General features: G+C 42.1%; 1 protein-coding gene across 1 annotated transcript in view; it reads left to right on the top strand.

Annotated features, from left to right (window-relative positions):
* Positions 1-20,691, top strand: part of C11H4orf19 (chromosome 11 C4orf19 homolog) — an 83,987-nt gene that overhangs the window by 15,593 nt on the left and 47,703 nt on the right. The window lies entirely within an intron of this gene.

The raw sequence follows: 20,691 nt of genomic DNA, 5'->3' as shown, positions 1-20,691 counted from the left end.
CTCTCTTATCTTTATATAGTTTTGTTTTATTCTTTGAGAGCTTCATGGTGTTTTAATCATACCCATGCCCCTCTCCCAACTCCTCCACAGGACCCACACCCAACTGTGTGTTCTTTTTTTTTTTTTAATCCTTCAAGAGAGGTTTGTACTAGCGCACTACTCTTGAGTGTGTATGTAGTAGACTTGCCAGCACCTCCTCTCTTAGAAAAAACTGCCTCTCCTTCTCCCGGCCTCTCTTACCAGTAACTCCACAGACAGGCATAACACTATGTGCACAGCTTCCTTCTCCATGGTGGGATTTGAGCTCAGACTCTGTGTTGTTCTTAAAAATCAAAATTAGGAACTGAAGCTGGGACCCGGCTGTAGAGCATTTTATTTGCCTGTGTGAGGCCCTGGTTTGGCGCTGCTGAGAAACAGCTCTTCCTAGCCCCACACTTCTCATTCCCTCTTAATATCTGGATGCTATTTCGCTTAGTTCTCCACACTGCACACAAGAATGTTCCCTGATCATAGTTCATGTCATAGTTCAGCCAGGACCATATAAAGTTCCTCGGTACAGCACCATCACAAGTCCCAATGATGTCCTCTGTGAAGTCCTTCCCGTTGACTTCTGTTATGTGGGCTGTTTTCCTCGAAGCCTTGACCCTTCTATGAGCAGTCTCCATTTCCCAACCAGAAGCAATACATGGTCATCATTAGATGACCCCGAAGCTTTCATCATAGAGGCACTACATGTGTGCTGGGCACAACTATAAGTTACCACTAAGGACAAGATAAGGTGTACAAGACGCTCCAGTGATGTTGATTGGGAACATGTCCGTTGCTTTGAGTCAGTTGACGGGGCAGCTTGCAGAAGTCGGCAGAATTGTGGAGGACAGTATTAGCTGATAGTGTGGACACAGATGCAATTGTGGGCCTTTTTTTTTTTTTTTTTAGTTTTTTGGATTTTTTTTTTTTTCGAGACAGGGTTTCTCTGTATAGTGCTAACTGTCCTGGAATTCACTCTGTAGACCAGGCTGACCTCGAACTCAGAAATTCGCCTGCCTCTGCCTCCCAGAGTGCTGAGATTACAGGCGTGTGCCACCACCACCCGGCTGGTGGGCCTTTTTTTTAAGTTACTAAGGCTCCTGTTCAACTAAGGATATGTGAAGAAAACTGAGTCCCAACTCCCTGATTACTCTAAGAAAATGACTTAAGAAAGTAACCCCAACATTTTTGAAACAGCAAAAAAAATTTCCCTACAGGGTAATTTTCACTGCGAAGTATAAATTTGATGAGCCAAATAAAACACACAGTATATTTTTAGATGAGTTTATAGAAAAGTCTTTTGATATTTTAAATATTCATGATGTTTAGGGTATTGTGTTAATGATTTAGTCTAGTATTGTGAGTTATAAGTTAAAATGTCATTGAGTGACTGGCTGATTTAGACTTTACATTTTTAAGATGAAAATGTTGACAGTTTTATTGCTCAAAACCATGTTGAAATGTTTGAGAAAACTAAAGATTCCATGAGTTTGAATCTTTTGTAAAGTAAGCCCAGAGGAAGGGGTTGTTTATTGGTCTCAAATCTGAAATAATTAAAAAGAAAAATGAAATATCGTTTGGTGAATACAAAATTGATGGAGTCTTGCTACATAGCCCAAGCTGGTCTCACACCCAGCCTGCCTGGCTCTTCACCCAAATTCTACAGTTACAGTCCGGCACTCCCATGCCTACTTTGTAAATAGTCTAAAATGTCTGTTGCTGAATGGTGATTTGCCAAAGGATTGATAGTGTATGCCAGGAAACGCAGCATTTAGAAAGTTGAGGCAGGAGAATCCTGAGTTTGAAGCCAGCCTGAGCTATATATAGACTGAGACCCTGCCTTAACAATTAAAAAAAAATCTTAAATAGCTACAAGCATAATATTTTTAGGGGAGCTAAGAAATACTTCAAACCTTTTGTTACTACTCCTTACTTCCAAGTGTTGGTGTGTCACAAAGTAGGATGTGTCCTGCACCTGTGGGTCTTCCCAGTTTCCTAGCAACCTATCCCACCTCTGGCAGTGCCCAAGTGTGTACGTACATAGCTCATATGCATATGAGCCCCAAAGTTTGTCCCTGGGCCAGTGCTCTCCACAGCTACAAATCATTCTAACTGGCTACCTTCAAGGCAGATCTACCTACAGACCCCAGACCCTATTCATGTTCACTCATGGGAAATTGACCCCATTGTGTCTGCTGTGTTCTTCTTCCTGATTCTGTGGAAAACTCATCAAGTTATTGTTTTGTTTCTGTGGTTTTAGTTTGGATTTGGGTTTGGGTTGGGGTTTTGGGGTTTGGGGTTTTGGTTTTTTTATTTTTGGGTTTTTGGATTTTGGAGTTGTTTTGTTGGGTTTTTATGTTTTGTTTCATTTTGTTTTGTTTTTGACCAGAAACAAGGGCCAGGACTTCTTATCCTTCTGTCCCCGGTTCCCATTACCTAACAACAGCCAGTATTCAGAAACTCAGCAGATGAAATGAAACTCAAATAAAGTAGGATATAACATGAATACGTGTTTGAGTAAATGGACCTTCTATGTTGGAAGTGCCTAAAGTTGTCTTTGTCGGGAGAGCAATAGTTAGCATGTGAAAGCTATGAGTGCCCTAAACTGAGGTGGGAATAGGTATTTGCACGTTGACTGGGAGGTCAGGCCAGTTGTTCAGGAAGACCAAGCCCATGCTGGAACAAATTCTGGATCTCTGTTGCCAAAAGCCTCCTTGATCTGTTCTTGTGTCCTGGCCTCACCTCAGAGGAACTGCTGTCATGTTAGGTCCCATTTCCTCTAACTGATGATTATCTCCTGGCAGAAATACTACTGATGCCCCTCTGAAGAGCAAGATATATTTAGAAACTCAGAAATTAAACATTTAGTCGATTTTTTTCATTTCCTGATATAGAAGACCTTACTTCACATCCCCATACCAAGCAAAACTCCAAAGCCCCATCATTTAAAAAATCAATACCATCACTCGTTGGCAAAGTCAGCCCTAACTTACTTAATTTACCTACTGATATCTAGGCAAGAACCCTTCTGTATCAGTCCACAAACTGCTAGCCCAAGAAGGCTGTGTTTCAGCCAAGCTAGACACAGAAATGTGCCCTTAGAGGAAGTACAACCACAAGAGAGTCTTTCAAGAAAGGGTTGAGAAATCCTTGTAACATTTCCTCCTTCCCCATTCTTTGTACAGTTCATAGAAACAATGGTCCCTTTGCTTTTTCCCTACAGAGTACAACAAGCCTAGCTCAAAATTAATGAAAGTAGTAAAAACTGGACCCTATCTTATCGAAGTCTACCCACCCATATCTCCACCCACCCCAAGCGCTGGAGAAAGGGCCCTTTCGATATGCACTGCCAAGTTCAAGCTAAAGATTGCGATAACAAGAATCCTTTTCTCAGAATAAACATTTTAGAATGATGAGCATTATGTTATATGCATTTCATTTCTACACTAATTGTGCCCCCTTTAAAACTTGCTTATATCTTAGAGTCTCTGTGTAGGAGGAATTTTTGTATTCAGGAAAATACATGTAAAAAAATATACCTATGAATTCCCTATGAATTAGTTACTTAAAAGAGCAGTTATTTGCACTCTTCTGCTTACTTGGGTCAAGTATACGAATTGCAAATTGGAATGAACCTAAATGATCTAAGATCTTCCTGTAGCTTCATTGCTGTGACTAGGTTTCTAGAAAGGCGTTCCAGTGGGTAGAGACTTTTACTAAAGGTTTAACTACAGCATGCATGATTTCCAGAATTGCCTGTGATTGTTGCCAAAATTTAAAATGGCTTTCTTATTGCAAAATAGCCTTTCCTTAACTACAGGGCCAAAAAGAGAGCACTGTTTTGCATGAGATGGAAAATTCTCCCCCAAAGCAAATAAAGCACTGTTCTCAAGAGAAACTCACTTTGCTCTTGCAAGTGCTGGGACCAAAAGCCAACGAAGTTTAGCTTACTCCCATCCAACTTGTCACCATAAAACCCAGGACAGTAAATGTTTGCATTTCTGAAGGGGAATGGAAACCATTTACGGGAACCTGCGAACCGGAAGTGAGACACTTCATCTCAGGCCTCCTTTTCAGTTACTAGGTGGTCACAGACTTTACTCCTGGTTCTTCATCTCTCAACAGATAACTTATTGCCTGATGTTATCACACACACACACACACCCATCAGCATCTTGGGCATCATTGTGTGTGATACATTAAATCTACTCTTTTGCGGGTGGGTACTAAGGGATAACTCACTCAGTAAAGTGGTTTCTGGGCAAGCACAAGGACCTAAATTCGGTCTCATGTGAAAAAGCTAATCATGGTAGCACACACTTAAAATCCTGAGACTAGGGAGGTGGAGAGCAGTGGCTCCCTCAAGATTTGCTAGCCAGCAAGCCGAGCCCAATTGGCCAACTCCAGGTCAGCTAGAGACACCTATCTCATGAGACAAGAGATGCGGCTCCTGAGATAGAATACCTGAGATTGTCTTCCTGTCTCCATGCATGTACATACCTGCACACATGAATGCGCACACACATGCACATGAAAAAAATTCCTAAATGGGTTCATTTCACTGTCTTGTTTGTCTAATGCATGTATGTATGCAGACGACACTGAAACAGGGATTTCAGCCCCTCCCTGGGTTCAAATCTTAGCTCTAGAGCCTCACTAACCTTTGAATATCCATTTCCTAGTCTGTAAAATGGGAATAAGGATTGTGCTGAAAGCTGGGCATGGTGGTGCATGCATTATGGAGACAGATGCAAGTTGAAGACCAGCCTGGTGTATACAGTCAGCTGGGGGGCTATACAGTAAGGGCTTCTCTCACAAAGGGAGTGTGGGGATTTCTGAAGGGGAAAAGAACTATGCTGTATGGACACATAGACAGGGAGGGAGGCAGTCGGCCTGGAAAGTGAGAATCGGCACATGACTCTGACTTCTATAATTAAGATATAATTTAAAAAAAATAATGGCATAAACTACCTCCTGAGAGCCACCCATTAGGATGGCTTCAAACAAAAATAATGCCTGTGATAAGTGTTGGTGCAAAAGGGAGAAAATAGGAGCCCCAGACTCAGCTGCTGGGAGTGGGAGAAGGTTTACCCACTTTGGAGAACAGTCATTTAAATATAGAATTATTATATTACCTAGCAATTCAGTGTCCAGGTACATACCAAGGAAAAGGAGGAACCTATGTGTACGGTGTATACAGATGTTCATAGCAGCGTTGCTCACCGACTGATGACTGTGGAAGGAATGAACAGACGCAGCTGTACGGTAGACTATACGCCATAAAAGGGGGCAGGACACTGGTACGTGTGACACCGTGGACAAGCCTTGGAAGCCTCGTGCTGAGTGAAGGAAGCCAGACAAGGAGAGCCATGCAGTGTGATTCTGATTTAGATTGGTGACCTAGGAGTAGAGAATAGAAGGCTCAGGAGCTGATGGTTGAAGGTAACGTGAAAGTCCTTTGGAAGGCAATGGAAGTGATCTATGGATGGGTTTGTAGGTCGTTGGGTGTCTGCCTAGCACACAAGAGGCCCAGAGGCCCTGGCTTCAATCCACAGCACATAAACTGGGCAGGGTGATGTACAGTTGTGATGTCAGCACTTGGGAGCTGGAGGCGGGAGGATCAGAAGTTCAAGACCATCCTCAACTACATAGGGAGTTCAAAGTCATTTTGGATTACATCATACCCCATATTTAAAAAGTGAAAAAGAAAAGAAAAGAAACAGAAGGAAAGGGAAAGTTAAGGGAAAATAAAATAAAATAGGGGGTTGTAAACTTGACTATGGTGGAGGTTGTGAAATTGAATATAGAACGGCTAAAAAAGTGGATATACAAACTCTGACAATACAGGAGTCACAGTCCAGTACAACCGTTAAATACTAAGCAATAGGCACTTCTTCTAAGAAAAAGTCACCTTCTGGGCTTAGTTGTTTTCCAGTCAGGCCAATAACTTTTAATCAGTTTACTTACTCCATTCCAGTCGTGCCCCAGCTCCCTGGGCTGTGACCTCCCAGATGCCTTTGTTGAAGGATCCCAAGGGCCTGCAGGAGCAGTTTCACCAAGCCTGAAAACAAGAGCAGCAACTTTGAATTTTAGGGGTGTTGTTGTTGTTTTGTGGGGAGTCCTCCTGATCACAAAATTAATATGTACAGATCGGGAAATGGGAAAACATAAATTCGAAGCGTGAGTTAACAGATACAAATAATCCTCGGATCTGTCATTCCAAGGCAGAAAATCTCATTTAGATCTTGGAGCTTGGGCAATTATGTTCTCGCGCCAACCCCACACAAGAACTGCTCCTTCCCAGAGACATCTCTGAAATGAGCCCTGACACTGAACATCTCAACTCTCTTCAGATCCTTTTTTTATGTGAATTTGGTTTTTAGACAGGGCCTAGCCCCAAGTTTTCCTAGAACTTGCTGTGTAGACTAGGCTGGCCTCTGCCTCCCAAATGCTGGGGATAAAGTCCTGTGGACCATCCTCAAACCAAGCTTCTCTTTTAAAAGCACAGCCAGTTTAAAAAGCACTCATTTTGTAAACAATACCATCAGTGGTCTCCCCTACCCTGACCCACCGTTGGCATGGCATTTTCTTCCTATGATCTTATTATTATACAATTCCAATTGCCCTTGCTTGAAGCTGGCTCTCGGGGACTCACACTCTGTCAGGGCAACTCTGTATCTGTCCTGATGAATCAGGGGAAGGGAGGGAGCCTATTCTTTGTTACAGGAAAATAAATGGATTAGTTACTTGCCTTAATTCTGCCAGACTAAGAATATACATACATACATATATGTGTGTATACATACATACATACACACACACATGGTTATGATTTCTACAGGTAGCCTTTTTGTCAAGGAAACTAGTTGAGAACATTTACTGTTAGTATTGGGAATCCAAGTGTATAAGAAAGAATACCAAGAAATCTAATCTCCTTAATTGTCTCAACTCGTTCAGCCTTTCCCAATTCAAACCATATATATCACTTATTTTTATCATTGGTCATTCCTTCACTCAGAGGCATAACCTTCTATCTGTGGTTATAGATAGTTAAAAGTACATTCTATAGATGCTTTTATCCCTCACAGTAGCTGACATTGGTTGAACCCCAAATGCATCTAGTTTGGCGTTTGCCAATACACATGGCTGGCCTTCTGTCCTGAAATCTGGGCCTTAAAGAGCTAATTTATTTATCTTTGGCCTTTCTGGTACAACAGTCAGAACTGTACCATCCACAGCAAAGTCAGGCCTGTGGACCAGATATCTCAGAGCATGACAGAACATTCCACAGGCCAGCTAAGACATACAGCTTTTCATTGTCTTTCAAGTCTTCTTGCTATGGGCTGAAATTTAAAAAAAAAAAAAAATTAAAGAAGCAAATGCCCAAAGATATTTCTAGAGCTTAGACCAAACTTCATATCCTTTTTATATTTACTTTGAGAGTTGGGTTATTTCATAGGGTAACTGTAGCAAACAACTATATCTAACCTTTCCTTCCTGATCCTGTTTTGTTCTTTCCTTGTTAAAAAAAAAATATTTACACTGTGCTTTGGGTATGTCTTTCCTAACTCAAAACAGTGAATTATTAGACTAGATGGTCTCTCAAAAGAAGGTCTATAAACTTGGAGGAATTTTTGTGTAGGATGGCTAAAAAGCTTACCTCTGAAAGGTTAACTGAATAATAACACAAAAATGTCCATTTTCAAGGCAGTGGAAGACAGGATTTGCCCTACTAAGTAAGTAAAGTCAGTCATGCCCTGAGGAAACTAGTAGAAGTTTCCTACTTCTACTAGAAGAAAGGACATCGCGAGTCCTTCCTTCCAGGGAAGGTGGAGGCAAAACAATGTGTGTCTAAGAGAACCTGCATGAAACTGGAGCTCAGAGGAGCAAAGCTCAGAGACTGGGAGGACATGGCCTCTCCTACGGTTAGGGGCAATGGGAAGCTACTGGATCATTTTCTTCCAGCAGGGATCTGACATAATCAGACATGTGCTTGGGGAAAAGACTGCTACATCTGCACGGAGGTACTTGATTGGATAATACCAATGAGAGTGGGGAACAGAGTCATCAGAAAGGTGTGGCTGAAGGCAGACTAGGAAAGGGATGTGTGGCCAGGACTTCATGGGATCTCACTAGGAAGCAGTGAACTAATTGAAGACATCGCTAGAAAATTAAAATGTCAACCATTCGTAGTGTAGTTCCATATTTCAAAGGCAATATGTACAGAAGTGAATGAACTCCAAACATATTTAGAAGTGCTAGAGAGTGTTTCCCAGGTAAAGGCACTGGTGGCTTGAGGTCATTTGGATACCCTGGGCATGCCATACATCTCTCTCTCTCTCTCTCTCTCTCTCTCTCTCTCTCTCTCTCTCTCTCACACACACACACACACACACACAAATAAGTAGTTTGCCGTGCATTACAGACGTAGGACAGGAGCCAGAGAGGTGGAGCAGATGGCACTAGGTTGAATGAACCTTCCTAATGGTACCTACATGCACATATTATGGACTCTAGGAAATCTTACAACAGAAACCAGGCTCATTATCTAAGCCAGTATTGTTCAAGCTTATCCGAAGCCGGAATCCCCCCTTTATTTTTGCGGTGACAGAGACTAACTTCCTGGGGCCACACCTGAGGCGAGTCAGAGTCAGCCAAAGTTCTTTTCATGAGCAACTCCAAACAGTGCTCACCTACTTTAAAGCCCCAGGTCAATCTGCGAGGGCTGCCATAGCAAAATGACTCAAGCAGGCTCCAGCAGAGCTCCTTCTGCTCTCACAGCTGTGGGGGCAGGAAGTGGAGATGCAGGTGCCCTGGGTTTGCTTTCTCCTGAGGCCCCGCCTCTCGGGCTCGCACACAGCCACTCTGCCATTGCTTTATTACATGGTGTCCTTTGACCTTGGGTGTTGTCGGTGTCCTGTTCTCCTTACAGAAGACATCAGATTGGATACCCTAGCTGCCTTTTTTACTTTCCTCACCTCTATAAAGGTCCTGTTTCCAAATGTTAAGTGTGTTGGCCAGTTTTATGTTGCTTATAACAGAGTAACACCGGTTTGGTAAGCTATTTAAAAATAAAAAAGTTGAATTGTCCCACAGCCCAAGGTTGAGGGGTCTGCATCTGGAAATGTCTTCTAAATAGAGACAAGCGGTCACGTGGCACATGATAAGAGGCAGAAAATGTATTGCGTTAGGGCAGGAAGAATTCATCCACTTCAGTGGCTCTCAGCTGGGGGTCAGGACCCCTTGGGGGGTGTTGAACAACTCTTTTATAGGGTTGTCTAAGAACATCAGAAAACACAGATGTTCACATTAGAGTTCATAACAATTCCAAAATTACAGTTATGAAATACCAACAAGGGTAAGTTTATGGCTCAGGGTCACCACAATGTATGAAAGGGTCATGGCGTTAGGAAGGTTGATAACCACTAATCCAGGTTCTCTGATCTTTCTCTCTCTTATAATATCAATTGTATTCCGTCATGGGACTCGACCCAATGCAATGACTTTATCTAGACCTAGTCACCTCCCAAAGGTGCAAACACCATAGTAGATTAAGTTTCCACCCCTTAACAGCCAGCCAGGGGAGTAGACTACAGCCTGAGTGTCAGGGAGGATAAGACACACTATCAAGGAATTAGATTAGACTGGTAGGAATTTTGAGGGGACAGAGAATTCAGCCCATAAGAATTCCAGAGGTAGAAACCTGCCTACAACAGTCTTATTACTAACAGTCTATTCCACACCCACATCCAAAGTCTGAAGTCCTATGCACAGCAAAGCCATCCTGCAATGTCTCTGTCCTTAGTGCATACATGCCTATAAGGATAAGAATAAAGAACTGACAGTATTACTCCCAACCCCATACCTGGATAGTGAAGACAGAGCTAGGAGTGAAAAAGAGCACTTCTGTGTTATCCTTCCAATCCTGAAGGTGTGACTCTTGCAGGTTCAAGTTGAAATCCAAACACCTGACAGGATGCTCAAAGGGTGGGGACCTCAGGGAGGAGACTCTGTCCCTGGAAACCCCCATCAATAGAATTGGTGCCCTTACTCAAAAGAATAAGTTCAGAGGTCTAGCTAGTCCCATCTGTCACATGAAGAGATAGTGAAAAGGATGCATTCTGTGAACTACAGACCTGAAGTCTGATAGTGTTTTCATCTTGGATTTCTCTGCCTCTGGGACTGGGACGAATGCATTTCTGTTATTTATAAGCCATTTGGTTGCTGGGCATGGTGGCTCATGACTTTAGTCCCAGCACTTCAGAGCAGAGGCAGGCAGATCACTGAGTTCAAGGCCAGCCTGATCTACAAAGGATAGCCAGGGCTGTTACACAGAGAAACCCTGTCTGAAACAACACGATAATGACAAAAGCCATTTGGTTTGGGGGGTTTTGCTATAGGAGCCAACCCATAGGAAGACAGATAGGTAGTCAAGACAGAATGGCTATTACAATACCAATCAGTCATAAAACTCACCCAAAGTATGGCTATTTTATGTTGCATGCTACGTAATATTCTGCATTCTTCACTGGCCCAAAAATGCATCTTCAGATTTCATCTATTTCTAATTTCAGCTGCGCCTTTAAATGTCCTCATCCCCTCACTGAGTTACAAGCTCACGAAAACTCCCGGGTTATTTGCTCATTGTATAAAATATATGTTAAAGAAACAAACAGGAGTTTGAGATATTTTGGTTTTTTGCTTGTTTAGTTCTTTATTTTGTTTTCTAAATCCTATCACATCTAAGAGTCTGTCTCCTGACTTTTAGAGTTTGACTTCTGCTAGATTTTATGAACTTCCCACTGTCCTGTTTGACATGACAAATAAGAGATGCATAGCTTGCACCCGTGGGCTATAGAGGGAACCATGATTCTGTCCTAAAGCAGCACAGAGAATTCACTTCACTGGTATTGATCCACATGAGGCCCCTGGAGACAGTCCAGGGCCGTTATGATTACTCTGGAAATAGCCAGGAGGCTATTGTATTCAGCACTGTATGAATCATATTTGAACTGTGATCTTTCTTGATAACACGGACTCATTAGTCAGAGATACATGTCCTCACATGGGAGGAGCTAATAGCTGTTGCCACTGCTTTCATCAGCCCTCCACATCTTTGATTCAGAATATTCAAAGACAGAATGCTGTCTATATGAAACATTTGAAGGTAGTTTTTCTTGTCATTATTATCAGCATTATAGTATAACAAACTATGTAATCCTTACTGCGTTCATGGCCCTGATTGTGAACCCTAGTACAGCAATACACACATACACACACACACACACACACACACACACATACACACACACACAGGCAAATGTGCATGTATTCTAAGCAAATACATCACCGAGTCAGGGTGAGGAGCATCCAAGGATTCCGGTGTCATCAGACATCCTGAAACCATCCCCACAGATACTAAGGGACAGGAGAGTATTTCCTGAGTATTTCCGGAACTCATTCTTCCTAGTCCTGCCATTATGGCTCCCGGGATCTCTAGTTCAAATCCAGCATCTGCTACTTTAGCACGTGCCATTTTATCAGTGTTTAGTTGATGTTCAGAGCCCCTGATGCATGCTTCTAGGTGGAGATGCCACCGCTGCTGCCTCCCTCCTTCTCCCACAGACTCCTAATTACATTGCTTAGCCATGAGTTTCACACAAAACCAAATCAATCTCAGTCATGCCACCAAGCAAGCCACCAAGCAGCCTCCAGGGAACTCGAGTACAGAAAGCCGCAACGAACCCTTTATTTATTGACAGCCAGAGATGTTTAATCATTCTGCTGAGCAAGGAACACCTAGACCAACAGGAACAGCCTAGCCTCTCAAACACCTACGCTTTGTCCAAGGTTTATTGAGAAAGGAAAGCCACAAAAGAGCAGAAAGTGGCAAGCTCACACAGCCTTTGTCACACCCTTGTGCCAGGGGACAGTATCATATTGCATCAAGCATGAGCTTGAGAAAGAGAAAAAGGAACAGGAGCAAACTTCTGTGTGGGACTTGTATAAAGCTACTGCTCCTTTCTACAATAGAAAACGTCCCTTTTCCAGGTTCCCTTTCGTTCTCCCAACACACATTCTCTGTCTCTGTCTCTCTCTCTCACACACATACACAAAATCATAGACACACACATATTCATGTAAAAACACATTCATGTGTATATATATATGTATACATAATATATATATACATATATGTATATATACACGCATACACACTGACACACAGCCATTCACAGCATTCACAAATATACATACACACATATAGACACATAGACAAGCTGACACACATTTACAAACATCACACACACTCACATATTTATGCAGACACACAGATACGCACACACACACACACATATATATATATATATACAACACAGAGATACATTCATAAATCCATATGCATATAGACACACACAGATACACACACATACATACCTCACACACACCAGGCACACACACACTCACACACATGCACACACATATGAGTCCTCATACCTCCACAGCATATTTGAGTGATACAGTCTATTAAAAATACCCTTAGAGACACGATCTCTCTTGGACTCCAGATTGTTCTAGTTCTTGGCTGTCTGCAAGTTCTGCAGCTGTAACACAACCTGAGATTTTTGTTAAAGAGAAGTATGAGGCCTTGTTTTTTTATTGCATGACAGCATGCATGACCAGTACAGTGCCTGACACAGCCTGAAATGTGTAGTCTTCAGTGGGCGTGAATGTTGTTTACCACTGAGATGAAGATACTCTGTATGACACTGAGACCTGGGTATTTAAAATAGTACAGGATTCTTGAGAAATATTTGGGATGAAGATGCTCAGGGGTGAAGAGCACTGGCTGCTCTTCCAAAATACCTGGGTTCAATTCCCACTATATACACAGGGCAGCTCACCACTGTCTGTGATTCCTGTCTGAGGGCATCTGATGCCTTCACACAGACATACATGTAGGCAAAACACCAGTGAAAATAAAATAAAAATAAAACAAGAAATACGTTGCATGTTTCAAAGTAGCTTTCTTTAATATAGATTATTGAAATGCCGCAAAAGAAAAAGAGAGAGATTAACCTAATACATTGTTTCTCAAGAAAAGATTAACCTAATATAGTGTACCTCATTACCAATGCTTCCAAGCTGTAGAATAGTTGATAGAATTATGTATGGGTCACACCTGCCAGCTAGAGTTTGCTATAAGCTTGTGTGTGTGTGCGCATGCGTGTGTGTGTGTGTGTGTGTGTGTGTTCATTTCTCTCCCTCCCTCTGTCTCTCCCTCTCCGTGTATGTGGGTACATGTGTATGTGTATGTGGGAGTATCTGTACATGTGTGCATGTGGAGACTAGAGGACAACCACAAACGCCGTACTTCTGTCAATGTCCACCTCCTTGGATGCAGTCCCTCTGCAGGCCTGACACACATTTACAAGTAGGCTTCAAGTAGGTTTGGCTGACTGGACAATGAGCCCCAGGGGTTCATCCATCTCTACATCCCCAGTTCTCAGACTACATCAACATTCGAAGCTCTATTTTATGTGGGTTATGGGGTTCGAACTCAGGTCCTCATGTTTGCAAAGTAAGGGCTTTAATCCTCAGGTTGTGCGCCAGGCCCTCCCACTAGACTTCTTAATGAATGCTTCGCATGTTTTCTCAATTACAAGTCCATCCATAACCGTCCCTTTCTCCATTACTACGCCTTTTTAAAACCCAGTCCGTATTTCAGAGGATGGTGCCAGCCTCGTTTAGCTCCACCCTTAAGGACTTCAGTATGTGTTGCATTAACTTCTAGTTTGGTTTGTATTTTATGTCGGTCTTCTTCCTCTTGTCCTCTTTCCTCTTCTCTTCTTCCCCTTTTCCCTCTCCCTGAGGCATAACTTACACACAGGGAAATGTACAAATGTAAGCATCCCATTGGGTGAGTTTTGACACTGTGCACAACCGTATATGGCATATTTCCCTCAGATACATGGACGAGATGATTATGACTTGAAATCCCTCGCTGCCCCTCCCAGTCCACTCATCTCTGGCACCATCGACGTCGGTCACTTTTCTGATGTTTTAAATGTATCCTGCTGGAAAGTTTATAGGAGCAAACCACGTGGTATGTTCTAGTTTGTGTGAAGCCTCTTTTATGCAGCGTCCCTTAGAATTTCATCACATTGCTACATGGATCAGCAGTGGTTAGTTTATTGTTCCATTATGTTTCGTGGTGTGAGTATATTACCATGCGGAGTTTACCACTGTTGATGGACATTTGGTGTGTTTCCAGGTGGGGAAACATTATGAGTCAGTTTGCTTGTAATATCCCTACTTAAGTCTTTATGTAGATATGTCTTCGTTTCTTCTTGTGGAAATGTCCAGGATCCAAATTGTGGACTCACAGCACTGCTCTGTACTTTACATCCTCTGGGCTGGTGGGCTCAGACTTTCTTAAGAGAAGCAACCTGCAAGTCCATTCAAGTTCACAATATTGTTTATGATCATAAAAAGTATTTGAAATGTGCTACAACTCTAGTGTCACATGCAATGTGTTCTTTCTACTGTAAGAAGCCACAGGAACTTTTGTTGGTGGTGTAGTTTTTGTCCATACATTCAAAGTGGAAGAAAATATTAAATTTAATTAGCAGTTACTGAAAATGGAGGTAATGGCTTTTCCTCATTTTAGCTCAGTGACTAAAAACTACACATGAAGTTTGGGGGCATTGTTAACATGTCCTACATGTTACAATTCCAAATAAAAACTTATGATTCTGAGGAAATACCAACACCAATGATTATAATTACTATTATTATTATTATTAGCAGTATTCATAGTTGTACCTAATCTTTCTTCCTTTCAAACGTTAGCTCCAAGAATATCTATCCTTAGATATTAGAGGAGAAGACTTAGTGGGTAAAGTACTTAAACTATGCACGCAGTAAGACCTGAGTTTTAATCCCCAGAACCCACATGTGTATAAATCCATTGTTCCTATGGGAACATAGGAGGTGGAAACAGGAGAATCTCTAGGGACAGCTTTCTTGCTTTCTCCCTCCCTCTGTCTCTTTCTGCATATGTATTATATATATATACATATATGTATATATATATATAATGCATGTGTGTGTTATATATACATATATATATGCATTATATGTGTTATATATACATATATGTGTATTATATATGTATATATGTGTATTATATATGCATATATATACATATATATATATATATATGTATGTATGTATGTATGTATGTATATGTATAGATGTGCAGCAGCAAGCAAGAGATCTATAGAAGGTGGAAGGCATGACCAACCCCTGAGATTGTCCTCTGACCTCTACACCCATTTTGTGGCATATACACAATACATACAAAAGAAAGAATAGATGTCCTTCACAGTCAGGACCTACTTACTTATCCCCCCCCTTCCCCGCAAAAAACCTTTTTAACTATTTCAACAAAACAGAAAATAATTAAATATAGACAATGAAATGTGTATAATATCCTCTGGAGGGCTGAACTAGCAGCTTGTTTATATTGACCACATCCATGGAGCTGACTCTCTAAAGAAAGCACCTCCTTTTACCTAGTTGGAACAGAAGGGGCCTAGGATGGTCATTGGTCCTCTTGATTCCATGAACATTGGCAGGGCGGGTATTACCTGGTAGGAGACACACGCATGGTGACCCCATTGTCAGGCCCTGCCTGATGGAACTATACATGCAGAACAATGCCTTGCTTGCTGTTTCTTGACATCCTCGGAACAAAACGCCGGCATGTCTTCCTAAAACTTGCCAGCAGAAACATCAGAGCTGTAAGACCCCCAAAACCAGGGTACCCCAGCACCCCACACCTCAGAAGGTAACACCCAAATCACTCACGGAAAAAAACGGTCTCGATGCAATAGCACGAGGATTTCTTTATTCCAGAATTCTGGGCTCCACAGCCATACACCGTGCAGGGGTAGAGGACTGTGCAACTGAAGTCAGGGGTATTTAAAGAGGAAAAATCACAAGACAAGGGTTGGAGGACACAGTTCACAAGGCAAGGGGTGGAGGAAAAAACATGCACGGAATGGGGAAGTACAGAAGGAGAAACTAAGGAAGGTTAGAGATTATCTGGAGCAAACGTCCTTGGGGCATTGTATAGTTAAACATTGGAACTAGAACAGGGTGGGCTATCTTTCTCAAGCTGAAAGCAGAAAAACAAGTTACTCTGTGCTGGGCTAGTTGCTTAGAGGTCTAAAAGCATTGAGTTGTGTGTGTGTGGGGGGGGGGTCTCTCATTCCCCACTCCTTCTCTTGTTAATAGTTCTAATCTTAGAACTATAGAACTAAATCTCTGACTCTATATATTCTGGATTGTCCTGCCCTAATCTCTGATACTGTTGGCGTAGCGTAAGAATCTGCACAGCACTTAAACGTTTCCCTAATAAAAACTATTAACCGGTTAATCACACAGGTTCCAATTGTAAGCAAAAGGAGTAAAATTATAAAGGGTTTCATCAAAGCAGAAAGCAGGGTGGTCAAGAGTACAAGATAAAGGTCTTTCCACCGAGATTTTTTCGCAGTGGCGTCTAAGGTAGACCGAATCTCCAAATTGGAAGTGATGTGAGACTTGCAAGTCTCTCTCTCTTGAGTAGGCCTCCCGGAGCTGCTTCCACACTTGCTTCCCACTTGAGGGCCTTGAGTCTAGAGAACAAAAGCCTGAAGCAAAAAGAGTAGGAGAGCTATCTAATCATTAACACCAGTCTCTGTGGTCAATTTGGTGAGGGTTTCTTTCATCAGGGTTCCAGCATCAGTTCCTGAAGCCTTCTTATACAGATCCACTCACCTATCTGGAAGCAGTGAGGAGTCTCTGGCATGCCTGGAGCATTTAAGGCAAATCATATATAGTGGGACACCTCCTCGGAGGGCCCAGTGGACACCAAAGGAGTTGGGGTATCAAAGAGGAGTTCTAAGGGGATCAGGTTAAAATGGTAGGGCCTGTTCAGAAACAAGGGGAGAGGCACCACCCAGCCTGATCCAGTCTCCAAGGTCAATTTAGTTAAGGTCTCTCATAGGGTTTTGCTTATTCTCTCTACCTGCCTTGAGCCCTGGGGACAGTACGTCCAATAATGTTTCCAATTAGTCCCCAATATCTCTGTTAATTTCTAACTTACCTTAGAAACAAAAACAGAACCATTATCTGATCCAATTATCTTGGGCACTCGGAAACTCGGGAAAATTTCTTCTAACCTTGGCAGCTGTTACCTGCTTCAACCCATCTAGAGAAAAGTATCTATAAATGCTGGAAGATATTTTATAACCATATTCTCCTGCCTTAGCTTTTATAAAATCTCTTAATATATTCTAGGCTGTTCTCTTCTAGGTCTTTTGCCCTGTTTACTCTTTACTGCAAGCATTTACTTGCTGGCATATCTTACACTGTTCTATTATCTCTCTAGCCTAAAACCTGAGTCATAAATATATACGTTTGGTCCCCTTAACTGCCAGGACAGTTTTTTTTTTTTTTTAAATCCCCTAAATGAGTCCATTTGTGTATTTGGCCTAGTGAGTCTTTGGCTTACTTTCTGGGGAGTATAGTTCTCCCTTCTTGTGTGCACCCTCTCTTGGTAATAGTTGGTAGGGTGGTTAGCAATCTCAGTCCTTTTTTTTAAGTGAGGCTGTTCTTTAATTTTGTCCCATTTCCCAATAGGTGTCTCTTACAGACCCATAATCAGTATAGGCTCCTGCATATCCATTCCTGGAGCCACTTGCTCTGCCTGGTTATTGCCCATTGAGTCTTTTCCCTTTGCACATCCTGGGCAGTGAATACTCACAGTGGCTGACTTCATTAGGACATCTAAGAGGTCCAAGATTTCCTGTTGGCTTCCTCTGATGTGAGCAGTCCTCTTGGCATATATCCCTGTGGACGTGGGCTGTGGCAAAGGCATACCTGTTATCCGTGTGGATGTTGATTTTCTTGCTGGTTCCAAGTTTCAAGGTCCTGGTGAGGGCAATGAGCTCCACTTTCTGCGTTGACATGCCAGGGGGTAAAGATTCTTCTACCCAGATGACATTTGTGCCATCCACCATAGCAGCACCTGCTTCCATCATGGAGAAAACTGCTCCAGTCTGTAGCAACTTTCAGCAGGGGTCAGTCTCTCTTTTTGGGCCAGTTAGCTGCAGCCCGTTGGGCAGAAGCATATCTGCCCCCTTCCCCATTTTGGAGAGTATGTCTTACTCCAACAGAGAGTAGGAACAGTCTTGGGTGACCCTAAATGAATGGGCTACCCATCCCATCCCTAGGTCTGCTGTTCTTTGGGTAGTCCATGAATACATTTTGGTGCCAGAGGCTTCTTGGATCCAAGATCTTTTCTTGGAAACAGCGCCATTGGCTTGGAAGACCAAGTGTTGAGCTCCTGTGTCCACCAAGAACTGAGTGGGTTTCTCTTTTACTCCCACAGTTATCCTGGGTTGGGGGAGATGGTCAGAAAACCCATCTCCCCTAGTCGCTGTCTTCACCCCGGGCTAACACCTGGGTTTGCCATTTGGGGGCACTTTTCCCAAGACCTGGGAATTCCTGATCCCGGCTTCTATTTCTTAGGGCACACTCTGGCTCAGTGGCCTCTTTCCTTATAGTATGCACACCCTGTCCTTTTCTGTCTCCCTTTTCTGCTTTTTCTAACTATTATATCCAGGATTCTCTGTAGCTTCCTTCCTTCTCTGTCATTTTCTTTCTTTTTCTCTGTTTCTTCTCCTCCTCTGTCTCCCTGTCTCAGCAAACTGTACTAAATCTCTCTATAGACTTTCTCAATAACCTATACCACTAAATCCTTCTACAGACCTTCTCAGCAACCTGCACCAAATCCCTCTAGCCTCTGAAGCTTTTTCCCGATATCTGTACTAGCCCTGTCTATAAGAGCCATTATCATAGTAGCTTTATATTCTGAGCCCCTAGATTCATAGCATATGAATATTGGCAGAATGCCTCTATGAGCTGCCCTAAAAAAGCTGTAGGTGACTCATCTGGTACCTGCTCAACTTTACATACCTTGGCCAAATTTATGGGCTGCCATGCCCTCGAGACCTGCCAATGGAGTCTGGTGTGTTGGTCTTTTAGGTGCCTCTTACCTTTTGTCTGAGGGGGTAATCCCTTTGGCTTCCTGTATTACAAATAAAACAGTCTCAAAGAGATTGGGAAATATACCCTTAGTGAGAGAGCTACCATGGTATCAGGATAGGTAGTCTCAGGTCCTCTCCTACTCCACTCTATGGTCTTCTCTAAATATCAATTGAGCATAATTATTACCATTTTATAAATTATAAACTATAAGATAGACATAACACCTAGTTTATCATCCCTGTCAATTAAACAGAACCCTTTCATCTGTATTATCTTAAAAGACTGTCAGAATTAACACTTAAGAATTAACATTGTAAGAATTGACTCATGTCCTGGCTTTAAATTTTATGTCACCTGAAAATCATTTATTTAAATCTATATCAGCATTCTCAGGATTAAATAGCTTGGGCTGTCTATGAGACTAACAGTCTTCAATACCATCAGAAATCTAAGAGTGACCAATATTAACTGAAAATATATAGAAAGCTTAACACAGCTTTTAAGACTTAAACATCATATACCATGGATTTTTGACATTTTTGAAAACCAGCTATCTATGTAAAGTAATGTGGACTGTTGTCTGTTAAACTATCTTCAGCTATTTCTTATTAAAACCTAGAAAACACCCTAACAATAAACTCAGAGCCTGATATTTCTTTTTGACCCTAAACTCACAGGCTTAAACATCTCAGATCGGTAATAATAACAAAGAACTGGGTGTAAATCCTGTACTTTCAAATTTTTAGTATTTATACCAATGAAAAACTTGATTTTGTATCAAAATAAAACTTATGCCTTGAACTTAATACCAATTATAGAGATTTTATTATCACAAAGACAGATTTTTTTTCGCTTAATATTTTAGAATCTAGTCTTCTGGAGGTCTCCCTTATTTTGACCTCTCTCCCAGAGGAACAATATAACCACAAAGTTTAACATCACATCAATCATAACAATTTAAACAAGTTAAAATAGAAGAAATAAACCATTTGTACCAACTTACACTCAAAATTCTCGCACCTGCCACATTGAGCATCTTGTTAAGACTTGTTTTACTTTTTAGGGGGCATCAGAGCCCAAGTATTTTGTCTCTCCTTTTGTTCTAAGTTGGCGCGCTTGAGTCATGTGACCTGATTTTGGCACCACAGAATTGCTTTTCAGTCAAAGTCAAAATAATATCGTCCGTCTAAGTCCAAGAACACAAAACATGATACAAAACAACACCACATAGACAGCCTGACCCTGCCACCGTCGGGCCTCTAGATTCAAGAACACAGAGCAAGAAAAATCACACAATTTGCCCCTAGAGGGGCCCAGTTTCAGACACCAGGCGTCCCTGCACACGCTACAGGAACCAGGGAAACCAGATTTACAGATGGAAGAGAGCCTTATTTAGCTCTCCCAGGGTCCAGCTTTCTCCAGACCCCCACAGTCTTGACTCTAGCAGTTGCCAGTCGAGCCCAGCACCAGACAGGCTCTCTGAACCCCAGAAGCTTGCAAGCAAAACCAAACAGAACCAGATCAGAAAACTAGACGGACGGGAGGGCGTATAAGTTCTCCAATTCA

This window comes from Apodemus sylvaticus, chromosome 11 (assembly GCF_947179515.1).
Source record: "Apodemus sylvaticus chromosome 11, mApoSyl1.1, whole genome shotgun sequence".
Taxonomy (NCBI): domain Eukaryota; kingdom Metazoa; phylum Chordata; class Mammalia; order Rodentia; family Muridae; genus Apodemus; species Apodemus sylvaticus.
This window is presented reverse-complemented; position numbering and strand designations above follow the sequence as displayed.